Raw genomic sequence first — 13,611 nt, forward strand, 5'->3', positions numbered from 1 at the left:
GAATTCAGGTAATAAACCACGAGTCTTCTCTTCCAAGTACTTGCAAGGTTGTGAGAAATTCCATTGTTAGTAAAAGGATTTTCAAAAAAACAATGTTATTGTATGAAGACAATTATATAGTGAAAGGATAAGAAGGCAGCTGTAAAAAGGGTGATAGTTTCACATGATGTCATGCCAGTGGAACACACCTTATCTAATTTTGTTGCAATGTCTCTGTTTGTTTATTAACCTTATAATGGCTTGGAGTGAATTTCCTTTGAATGATAATTTTCCACTGGCAGATTGAAGTGTATGTATAGCTTGTGACATATTTAATTTCAATAATAGGTAAGCAGTCAACCATTACATTATCATAAGGAAACTCTTACCACACTACCACTAAATAATTTAACATTCGCTACATTTAAAAAAAAATCATATTTAGCAAAGTCTTGGCAAGTATATGGCTGTTATTTACATAGATTAAACTGTCAAAACTTAGGTAACCCATCTAATGCCTGATCTGAAGCCCATTGACTTCAATGGGCTTTGGGTCAGGCTCCTGCTGTACAGTTTAGAGCTACATTAGAGTAACAGGAAACAAAGAGACATATATTCAATATTAAAACATTCTGACCTCCAAAATATAACTTAAGATCTATCTGGTAAGAATTAGGAAGGAAATAAAAAAGACAGGATTCCAAATGTAAAGCATTGTCAAATAACCAAAAGCATAACAAGAAGAGGAAAAATCAAAATTGAACCCAAGATATAAACTGTAAGCAATGTTTCGACCAGATCAGCTATGTTAGACAACAAAATAGGTAAATGCAGATCACTAAGATATTGTTGGCTATATTTGAGCTTTGGTTCAATAAATTTTTTAGAAATGTGATTAGAGTAATGGAAGCTTAGCTCATTTTGAGCTTCCATTGCTAATTTTCTACAGCTCATGTAATTGGAGTTTACCCAGCAATCCCTTCCAAAAATTCCAGAAATAGTTTGTGAGGACTTTCTTGCACAATTTCCAACTTTTTAATTCTATGAAACTGTCTCATCTGTATGTATCATAGGTGATCCAATTAAATTAAACAGAGTTAAAATCCGATTTTACAGATTTTGAGGAATTTTACAATCCAGAGATCTGAAAGCTAAACATTGCCAGAAATGCAGGCAACTGTCATATTTTTAGGACTATGCTATTTTTGTTGGAGATTAATGAATCTCTCTTCAAAATTCATCAGATGGAAAAGTGAAACAAATATGGGTGGGATGCCAGGCCAAAATTAGTCAATTGTAAAAGTATTCAGTTTTATATTCTCATAAAGATACTTTTCTCTTCCCCTCCCCACCTGTCCTCAGAGCTAGGTTCTGAAAGGTAGTGGGGAAGAGACGAGAAAAATGTGGAGAGAGCAAAGATCTCTCTCTCTCTCTCACACACACACACACACACACACACACACACACACACACACACACACACACACTCTCTCTCTCTCTCTCTCTGAGCTGCTATGCAGGGACTGACAAGAATACCATGGATCATGTCCCTCATCCTTCAGTAGCCAGTGGGTCTGGCAGGCTTGGAGGGAAGAAAATGTACCAAGAGCTGTGCAGGAATCAGAATTTCTGTTTCATAGAAAATACCTACATTTCTAAATTTGTTTTCTTTCCAAATGTATCCAAGGTACCTTGTGTCAACATTGATAAATACTGTTTGTATAGTAGCCTTTCTATAATGAACAGTAAGTATGTTGTAGTGCCTGGGACATGACTGAGTATAATCTTAGTAAGTACTTGAGGATATGGCTACTTGATTTTTTAATTAACAGCTATTTTTTGATGGAAGAGTGATACTGGGTGAGTCACAATTTACCAGTAGAGATGCTGATATCATAACATGGTCTTTGTTGTGCTATTTTGCACACCAAACCCCAGAATGAAGAAAAGAACCTTAACATACATTTATTTCCTCTAGTATTGCACATAAAATCCTTTCACTTGAAACCCTATGATGCCACTTAATCTGACTACATCAACAGGGTGTGCCCAAGAAGGAGTTATGTTTCCAATGCAATTACAAGGCATTTGTATATGTGCAGATCAGTCTGGCTTGGCTATATAACAGTGCATCATGAGACACAGGAGAATGACGTGTCCCACAGCAGCACAGCACTTGTGCCAGTAAGGTTAAAAGAAACACTTATTTGCAAAAAGCTAGCGATAATAGCTATTGTTTCCAGCACAGGTCACGGTTAAAGCAAGGCAACTGTCACTCTGGTATGAGCACATTTCTATAAGGGAGGTAGCTGACAAAGTAGGCTCATGTTTAAAATTTCTCCAGTTTTGTGACTTCTCAAATAATTCTAAGTATTAGTTCAGGTCTTTATGATTCTAATCAATTCAAGTCATCTGGTACTACATCACAATGTTGAGATAAAGTCAAATAGACCGTCCAACATGACAAACACTTATTCAGATCATTAAAAATCCCCCCAAATCTTGACACATAACCCCCTTCTCAAAAATACTCACCCAAATCCTGTCCCAGAATACACAAGTGCCACTCATTCCCTGACACCTGAGAAAAAAGGTGGGCTTTGCAACATACCCAGAAGGATCCAGTTTCTGTCAGAACAAGAGGCGGGGTGGGGGGGGAGGGAAAGGGAGGAATACTCCTTGCTCAGCATTTCTCTCCCATTTTAAATTTTGGCTCAAGCACCTCTGCTAATCACAAATGTGGTCACCTTGCTCCTCTCAGCTAGCCCCTCACCATTCAGGGATTGATAAGGTAAACTCAGCATCTTGTTCTCTCAGAAGCCAAGAAGCAACCACATTACTGATCACTTTTAGTCAGTCTGGTCCTATGCAGTTTGTTTTTTTAAGAGAGTATTAAAAAAGAGACTGGGAGATGTTTAGCTCTGTTCTCTGACCATCTCTGTTTAATAGGCATAGGCCTTCACTTTGCATATTCCCTTTTTCTCACTTATTATGCAAACACTATACCTGAAGAGTTCAGTATAGATTGGGTATCTTTAAGATTCAGCATATTCAATGTACTATGCATTTGACTGTAAAGAAAACCACAATGGCCAAAGTTTTTGGGAAACCAAAACCACAGCCAACCTCACTTTTGCCCACCTCTGTTTATGGGCTATATAGCATGGGTCATAGCTTCATTGACTTCAACTGATTTACACCATTTGGTGACCTGGCACGATATGTTCATTGCAGAATTTTTTGATGGATGTTCACACATACTGTATATTACCAAATATAAAAAGAAGTTTGTATTTGAAGCTATTGGGTCAGATCCATAGATCCGTCTATGGGTATTCTGATTTCAGGTTGGAGAAGCGTTGGGGGAAGATGTCTCCTATCCACCTTTGTGTATCCCCAATTCTGAGGCCTGTTTGTGCCAGAAGAGATTCCTGGGGCAAGTTAAAGCAGCCTTAACACTTTAATAGCTTATGGCAAGTTTCCAAGGCCTGCTCCATGATCAGCAAGGCAGAGGCATCACAATGATGCCACTTTTCTCTGAATACACACTCCTTGCACTGGTAGCCAGGAGGCTGAATTAGGAACCACCATTATTAGTTTATACACTTCCTTAGATTATAAGTAAGTGTTCCTATCGCACCCTCCTGGCTCCATTCAAGCTACCATGATATAACAATATGTAAGAGGTATCTTAAAGTCAGTACCCCCAACTCTTGAGCTACTTGCTGTGTAAAGTAGTTCTAAGACTGACTTAAATGGCCACTGGAGGATCCCTCTGCCTAGTAGAATCCTCAGGTGGCAAACAGCCACTATCTTCTCTTCTTTGATTCCCATCCGTCAACTCAAAAATGACAATTGGGCCAAAGGAAGTCTGTCCACAACTTTCTATATTGTACCAGCTTCACAGATTCATTCATCTTTAAACCTGTTTGCTCAATATCATTTGTCAATGTGTCTATCTGATGCATCCGTGGTCATCTATTTCTAGTTCCTTGAACTCTGGTATGTATCACCATGTATGGTATCCTTTCTGGGTCCATTCTTGACACATTGTCTCCTTTGAATTGTCGGTAACAGCATTATTTCTTGCCCTACCCATTTGCTTGTCTCTTTATTATTTATTTCCTGCAGTCATTAAACTTTCAGCATTCCCCTCAGCTAGTTCATTTCTGCAATCAATGTCTTTCATTCATCGGCTTTCCTCATACTACAGCATCCCAACCCATACAGCAGTATCAACACAACCGTTGTGTCATATACGCTGATTTTTGTTTTTATCAAAATGTCTTAAGCTTTCCAGATCTTGCAGAGTTTTCCAAATGCAGTAGCAGCTAGTCCAATTCTTCTTTTTGTGTTATGTTCACAATTCCCATTCTTCAATACTAGTCTTCCAAGATACAGACATTTTTCCACTTGTTCCGTCTTCAAATTTGGTCTTTGCCTCTTTCTTTTGTCTTCCAGTTGCTAACATTTTGTCTTTTCCATGCTGAAATCCAATCTACATTTTCTGCTTTGCTGCTCTACCGTGTCACTTATTTTCTGTAAATACTCCTTGGTCAATGCTGTGAGGTCAATATTGTCTGCGAATCTAAGGTTATGCACTGTCCTACTGCATGATATGACTCTTCCCATTTAATCTCTCAATGCTTCTGGACCAAGACGAACACATCTGGTTATAGCTTGCATCATTGTCTCTCTCCTGTAGTCAACCATGAACCATTCCATCAGCTTATTGTCAACTTTCACCACACTCATCAACATGCTGTAGATGTTTTCTATCAGCTTGCTCAGTTTCTCCAGGATGCCATACATTCTCATAACTTACCAAAACCCTTTCTGCCAAATGCTATCAAAAACCTGCATTAAGTCTATAAAGTTGTAACAGGTTCAGTTGAGTTCCATGTACTTCTCCTTCCCCACATTTCTTTGTTCTCCTCTACAACATGTTGGTGAATGTTTTTCCCAGCATGCTCACGCTTATCTCCTTCTTTTATAGATCGGTACTATTATCACTTTCCCCCATTTGCTCAGCCCTTGCTCTTGTTTGTAAATCTTGTTGAAGAACCTGTGCATTGCCTTTACCATGTGTTCCTTGCCTGCTTGTAGCAGTTTGACAATTATGTTGTCACTTCTCAGCACCTTATCCATGCTTTATTTCTACTTCTAAGAATTCCTGCATATGTTCTCCCCTGTTTGTGCTGGGGAGCTTCTCCAGGACTGCTTCATCTACCATCTTTTACACATCGACTATTCTGAAGAGTTGTACAATCACATATTCTTTGCTTGTTGATCCTCAATTATTTGTCTGTGCTTTCTTTCACTGCCAACATCTTCAGTTCATATGTCCCATTTGTTCTCTTATCTTGAGATACAACCCCTGTGTCACATTTCTCTTCACATATTCTTCTGCCTCTTTTATATTGTTCACTTATCCAGTTGTTGCTGATTCTCCTTGCTTTCTACCTTTCTGGTCAGCCTATTGTACTTAGCTTGCCAGAAGCTGGAAATGGGCAACAGTGGATGGATCACTTGATGATTACCTGTTCTATTCATTCCTTCTGGGGCACCTGGCATTGGCCACTGTCAGAATACTGGGCTAGATGAACCTTTGGTCTGATACAGTATGGCCGTTAATATGTTCTTATGTTCTTAGCTCTTAGACTTTCATCCTCTTTGTTTTTCTCATGGAGCCTTCTATGCTTGTCTCTCAACTGCAGCACTTAATCTGTTTACCACCTTGGTTTCTTTGTTTTGAACTGGTAGCCCAACACTTGTTCAACTACTTTTGCAATCCCTTTGTTTATGTAGTTCCATGTCTCTTGAATGTTCATTTCTTCTTCCAAAGTGGTGATGCTTTTCTGCCTGGCTTCTTTGTATTCTTTCCTATATCTGGCTCTTTCAATATGTCAACATCATAGATCTTAGTTCTTGACACTTTTTTGATTGCTCTGATTGATGCAACCTCATTGATGACAGTACTAACTTGTGATCTGATCCGATATTGGCCACAAATGAGCTGCATGACAATATACTTGATTTCCATCTGCGATTCACAAGTACTAAATCTATCATTTTCTTTGTTTTCCTATCAGCTCATACCCATGTCCACTTCCTTTGCAGATGTCTTTGTTGAAATAGGGTGTTCATTTTCACCACCTTGTTACTCAGGTAGAAATTTAGTAGCTTTCCTTCTCTTTCACTATCTTCACCCAACCCAAATCTGCCTATTGCTCTAGTGCATGATTCCCATCCTATCCTACCTTCACATTAAAATCTCCCATCACCAGTAACATTCCTTGTCTTGTAACTTCTTGTATTGTTTTCTGTTGAATGTTATAAAATTTGTCATTTTTTCCCCTGGATGCTATTGAGGTTGGCACATATACTTATATTGCTGTAACTACACTGGATTTGATTCTGTAACCTACAAGGAGTTCAGTACCATAAGAGATGGCTTGCCTTCGGCTTTAGCACCAATGCAATTCCATTCTGGTTTCCATCATCTTCTCTTCCTGATGTCAATATCCTACATTCATCGTGGGATAATTCTCCTTTGCTTTCCTATCTCATTTTCACACTCATCTTTTCAACTTGGATATCATAGTGAGAAGTTCTCCAGCCTGGTACAATGTTCTTACATTCCATGTTCCACTGAATGTCCTAGCCTTCAAGTTCATCACATAATTCCCTGTTCTGCATGTTGTTATTTTTGTGTTTGTTCTGATTGCATATTTTCCACCCCTGCTTTGATTTCTGAGTGGTGAATGCGCCCCTATTTGTCCGGGTGACAACCAAGCTGGCATACTTTCTCTTTCCATTCTTTATTTTGTTTTTCTGGTCCAGTGTTGGCCAAGTGTTTGATCATGACTCCTTAGATTTGTGGTTGACCAGTGTATCATAATACATCTACAACACTGCTCTAAGCTATCCATTAGTTTGCTCCAGCACTGTTTACTCCAGTGTTATACTTTGAAAGCTGTTTTGCCACCTTCATCATAGGAGACTTCATGCACTAGAACAGCTAGACATGCTCTTTCCCTAGTGGTTATTGCCACTAGCTGCCTTCACCAGGTTTATCATACCAGCCAAAGCAAGGTCCCTGGCTAAATTACACACACACACACACACACACACACACACACACACACACACACACAATTTTCTTTTAAACAAAATCCACAAAATGTATTTATTACATTATTGAATTAATATATTTATAATTTTACCAAGTTATATCAGCTAGGTGAATATTTGGCATTAATGCCATTTTGAATAGTCAAATAAATTGTGACCATCCCTAACCAGAAGTGATCGTTTGTTTTCATTGTCTCCAAACCTAGCACCCACAGAAGAATTTTAAGTTCTTGGTAGAGATGGGCCTTATGCAGCTGTTGCCCAAACTTTAGTGATCTAGCTCTGAACTTTGCAGCATGGAACTATTCATAATGTGGCTGAATTGGAAGCCCAAATCCAAACATCCTTGAATTTGACAAAAATTAAGCTCTGGATCACAATGCTGCAGCATGGGACGATCGCTAGTTCTTGTCTTTGCTGTAACATCCATTGGTAATTTAACATGTTATTTAGTAATGAAAGAGGAAGGTTGTTATTACCTTATTTCCTTGGCTAATTCCTGCATGTTGTAATTGAAATAAAGATAGATGCATGTATTTAACATGTTCAAACCCTTATTTCCTTAAGTTCAGTACATTATACACTGAACAGCCAATGCCTGGCTAATAGATTGCTAGAGAGACAGACTTTTAGAATCCCACTCTTAGGATGTTGCACTATGATAGCATTATACCTCCCTCTTTTGGGTTTTGCCAAATTTAAATACAAATCCAAAGCTTTGGCTGCGTTCACCAAAAGATTTGCTAAATTTCACAAACCTTTCAAGTAAGACTGAGTTTTTTAGCAAATACAAGCCACGTGTTGAGAAAAATATCTGTTGATTTTGATTATGTAGGTAATTTTGTCTGCATTTTGCTTTGAGTTTTGAGATTTGTTTAAAACCAAAAGTTATATGGTATGAATCCAAACAAACTGAACCCAAGTGTTTCTTCACAGCATTAGTTCCTATAGGCCTTATCACAGAAGACTACTACTTTTTAATCATGAAACCTATATAAAAACTATTTTATCCTGATGTAAATATTTACACACTTACGCTAATTACTTTATGATAGATACTTCTGAAATGGAGCTATGTTGCATGTCCTATGATATACATTGATTACACATGATACTCTTAGGCTCCTTTGAAAATCCCAGGCTTTGATTTATCATTTAAAAGTGATATTACATTGTCTGGTGAGATGAAATATAAAATTAAATGAAAACCCAGTCATGTAATCAGACTCTCCTCTCACAAAAATAATTTAAACTGTTTACTCTATATAGTCTGTGTATCCGTTCTATCACACACACTGTTCAATAGAATCTCATTTTATTAACTATAATGTCAATATGTTTATATACAGTACTTTCAGCCCACAAAGTTTGTTTCCATATAACTTTTATTAATATGTGTTTTTGCTAATCGGCATATTTGTATCAATTTAAACATTATGGAAAATGTAATTAGTCCTATACTCCCTCTAACTCTTCTACAAGATGGTCTGATTTGTTATGTAATTTAAGCACTAAGTTTTTAATACATAAATTTCCTGGTCCACATATTCAAATTCCTTCAAGGTTGACTCAGTCCTTCCCATACTCAAAAAGTTAAAATGAGTACCAAGCAGTTTCCCATGTCTTCCAGAGGAGACCTTACAAACTAAGCATGTTAAAAATCCCCATGGCATTTTATGTAAAATCAAGGTTTTGTCCTTTTGTCCTTGACTAAAATTTCTTCTCCTCCCATGATTGCTCAGCTTCATACCACCACCAGAAATAGGTGCAAAAGAGGAAAAACACCAATCGAAGGCCCTGACCTGGTAAGCATTGAATTAACTCCTGGTCCCTTTGCAGTTAGAAGGAGTTTTGCCATTGACTTCAGTGGAGCCAGGATTTTACTCTTTGACTTCAGTGGAGCTAGTTGTAGGGATAAAGTTGAATGCATGTTTAAGTAATTGCAAATTTGGCACTTAAGTTAAACATATCCTTTGGTAGAGGTGTAGAGTAGAGTAGAAAGGGTGAAACAATTCAAAAAGTGACTTGCTTGTATTTTTTCAAATAAAAGAATTGAGTGTGGGTCACTTTTATTTGTGAGGCCCATGGTATTCGTTGTTCCAAGTATTTGCATGATGAAAAAGTATTGATTAACATGTCTGTGAATCGTGGAAGTTTCATGAAATTTAGAATGACTAATCTCGGACACTGACTTCAAAGTTTCCAGCTGGTTCCCTCCATGGTCTAAACTGATTCCAACAAATATATTAGACCAAATCCTGACATCTTACTCAGGGAAAATGTCAGAGGAAGTTTTGCCTTATGAGGGCAGTTGGATTTGAGCCACTGAAATTAAATAGTAATTTTCTTCTTGTTTTGTTAGCAGTGATGCCAATTGGGTGGGGAGGGACAAATACCACCCTCCTTTACCTCCATGGTTTTTGCACTTGCTCAAAGTTCCATAGGTCATGGAGCCGAGGAACCTTGCCCCAACCATTTTTAAGCAGTGGTCCTGTACTAGATCATCATAGCTGCTGCCAGAGCAGTTTGGAGCATTGTTCCAGGTGCGTTGTCACAACACCACTGAAATATGAGCTGGCTGCCCCTAAATACAGATGATGGAGTGGCTGGGCCAAATTTCAGTGAGTGCCATTTCAACCTGGCACAGGCGGATGGATGGATGGGCCAAATGGTGTTGCAACCCGGTGCCTGGGAAATCTGTTCCTGTATGACAAAACACAGGGGAGTCCACTGAGAACTTGACTCTTGGAGACACTGGCTCATGCACTGTGTAGGTAAGAGAGAGGTGAGACTCCCTGGCCAACAGAGACCCATGGTCCCTATGGAACCAATCATGAGATGCAAGGCACTGTTTGACATAAGAATGGGCAAAAGGAGCTGGCCCTTAATATAAACTTTGGTAAATTAAAAGTGAAAATAATATAAGCAAAGAAAGAAGGATACAGTAAGGCAGTTGAAAGCTACAGATCACAATTTTTATAGGACATCATTTTGGATAACCACTAATTTGTTAGTGTTTTAATCCAACCACTTGCTCCTGGTTTAATGAGCAATATCAACGAGGATCAGTTGTAGAGAGGCCTGCAGCACATTTGAAACCTGTCATCAATACCTGGCATCAATACAGGCACTGACAAAGTGTACTGCATTAAAAAGCTGAAGAAGAAAACACAGGTGAACATGACTTTAAAATTAATATAGTGTTATCTTCCTCTTTGTGTTAATCCCATCAAATGGGGTCTGCTCTACAGGTCCTCTCCCTTTAAAGTGCTCTGTTCAATGCCATATCTTCTATCACACCAACACTAACATACCTTCCTTTATGATATCCCATCACTTCTTGGATCCGCATCTCCAACTTTTTCCTTCAATCTTGATCTGTTGGACTCTCTTACCTATACAGTTGTCAGGACTGCACGTTACATGACCAAACTACTTTACATAACTGCACTCCCTCATTTTTTGCTTTATGAGTGTGACTTTGAGCATGTTTCTAATGTACACCTTCGTCACATGGTCTTTCTTGCTCATACCCTTCATACATCTCAACTTTCAGATTTCTGTGGAACAGATCATTTGCTCATGTTTCTTCTTTGTTGCTTAGAGCCATACATTGACACTGGATGGACCACCATTTTATAATCTTCCCCTTTTAATCCTATTACTATCTTCTTGTAACATACTACACCATTTTGACTTCGAGATTCAGCACAGAATTCGCTGTGCCAGCCTTGCCTTTGGCAGACTGTCTCGCCGGGTGTTCAACAGTCACATCAGAACACAAACTAGACTTTTTGTTTATAAAACAGTGGTAATCCCAACTCTCCTCTATGGCTGTGAGACTTGGGTGACCTACAGAAAACACCTGAAAAACCTGTAATGCCAGCACCAGCACTTTCTTCGGAAGATCCTCAACATGAAGGGGAAGGAACATTGCACTAATGTCAGTGTCCTCACAGAGGCCAACATCTTCAGTGTTGAGGCCTTGATTATCCAGCACCAGCTGAGGTGGAGTGGGCACTGTGTGTCCATGCCTGGTGTACGCTTATCGAAACAACTGCTGTATGCCTAACTCACCAAAGGAGAAATGAAATGGGGAGGCCAAAAGAAACGCTTTAAAGACACCCTCAAATGAACATCAAGAGATGTGGCATTGACACCACACACTGGGAGACTGCAGCCTAAGATAGGGATAACTGGTGAAGACCTATCAGAGAGGGAATGTCCACTTTTGAGGAAAATCTCCTTGCCCTGGTCGCAGAAAAAATGCCAGAAACGAAAGAAAAGACAATGGTCACGCAGCAATCATGGCTTAACCCTGACTTCCAACACCACCTACAATGTCTGCCAATGAGCCTGTGGCTTAAGAATCAGGACTCCTCAGTCACCAAAGGACCCATGAAAAATAAAACCTGTGAAAGTGCTCATCCTCGACCTCTAGGGGATGCCAACAACTATACCATTTAACTGTATTTGAGCCAGGAATTTATTATCCTAGCTCTAATTTCACCCCCAATTTCCTGGATTCTAGAACACACATTCTTCAAACTTTGCACTTTCAGTATTGTCTGCCCATCTAATTCTTCAGTGTTTCCATTATTACACTTAATACAGCTTTTGAAGATGAAAGGCCTGATCCTACACTCTCTATTCACAGAAAAATCACACAGTGATTTCAGTGGGAGTTAACGTTACAGTACTGGGCCCTTAGCATATATCAGTGACGAATAGCTCAGTGTACCTACAGTCTAAGTACTGTAATTTTCTCATGTAGAAACATGCTAATTTATGATCCTGGTACAGACCTGTTGAAGCCTATTTGGATTCCCCTTCGTTAAGAAGGATGAATTAATATCCATAGATAAAAATATGATGTATTCTAAATCAATGCCCTAGCATATTAGGAATGTTGGCTACTATGCAACATTTAACCGTTTTAGATGCATATCTCATATCACAGGTAAATATTTATAGACACACCTAACAACTATTTTTTCAGGACAGCCTTGTACTTTTTCCTGAGGCTCAGTGAGCAGCTTGTTAGTAAAACCACTGTACTTCATACCATATTTTGCTGTTCATCAAAGCTATTGATAGTGGGAAATTCACAATTTTGCTTAAAGTAAATCTGCAAAGAGACATTTTTAAGGTCTTCTCAAGCAGTAGTATTGTAAATGGGCACCAGTTAAATCAGTAAAAGTTTCAAAGAAGGATTTTTCTCTATATTTTCCGAATGTTTCTGAATGCTTCCTACTGCTACTAAATAACAAATGAAATATTGTGTCAGGGACCAATATTTAAATAGTTGGGGCCACCTGCAATGATTTGCGTTGTGTGTTTGTTTATGTGTTTAGTCACTTATATTAAGCCACATTTGTGCTTATTCTGGAATTTATGTTGTGAATTGGTCTAGCTACACTGACGTCAACACAGCTATGCCAGTTTACACAAGCTGGCCTACTTTGTGCACCTAGTTACTGCAATTGTGCACACAACTGATGCGTAGTTAATAGCCTCTTATGTTTATGTTGGACACTTTTTTCCAAGTAAAACTAGCCTTCTGACTCCTGGATAGTGCCAGATTCTCAGCCGGAATAAATATGTGCAGCTTCATTGATTTCAGTGGAGTTGCCTGATTTATATGAACGGAGGGACTGGCTCCAGCTCATAATGTCCTCCATGTTGTATGCGTTTAATGCTATTTATTAGGCAGTGTTAATCTTTGTGTTTAGGAAGATGTTTTCCATATATATGTTGTTATTGTTATTATGTAAAGTGCTATTGTTATTATTTAAAGTACTAACTGTGTCTTCAATAGGCACATGCTTACCTTTACACAGTGTTGGTGAATTCCTGTGTCCACTGAAATCAATGGCCAAACTTTCATTAACTTTAAAGGGCCATGATTTTGCCCTGTCATAGTCCCATTGACATTAATGTGAGTCCTCATGCAGCATAAAGTGCACGTGTAAATCTTTGTAAGATGGAGGCCTGAATTAGTAGTTGATTCTCCATCACTTACTTACAATTTTTAAATCAAGATTGGATGTTTTTTTCTAAAAGATCTGCTCTAGTTCAGGGTTTCTCAACCTTTTTCTTTCTGAGCCCCCTTCCCTCACAACGTGCCACAAGCACTGTTTTTCTGCATATCCAATAGATTAAAAGCTACAGCCAGTGCAAGGGGGTGGCAAGCAGGGCAATTGCCCAGGGGCCCACACCACAGGGGGCCCCGCAAAGTTACATTGCTTGGGTTTTTGCTTCATCCCTAGGCAGCGGGGCTTGGGCTTCACCATTCTGCCCTGGGCCCCAGTGAGTCTAAGGCCAGCCCTGATCTCTGGTTTCTTTTTGTGGACCCCCAGAAACCTGCTTATGGCCCTCCAGGGAATCCCGGATCCCTGGTTGAGAACCGCTGCTCTAGTTCAAACAGGAATTAATTCAGCGTAGTTCTATGAGCTGTGTTATTCATTAGTTAGACTAGATGATCATAGAGTCTTTTCT

Source organism: Malaclemys terrapin, chromosome 2 (assembly GCF_027887155.1).
Source record: "Malaclemys terrapin pileata isolate rMalTer1 chromosome 2, rMalTer1.hap1, whole genome shotgun sequence".
Classification (NCBI taxonomy): Eukaryota; Metazoa; Chordata; order Testudines; family Emydidae; genus Malaclemys; species Malaclemys terrapin.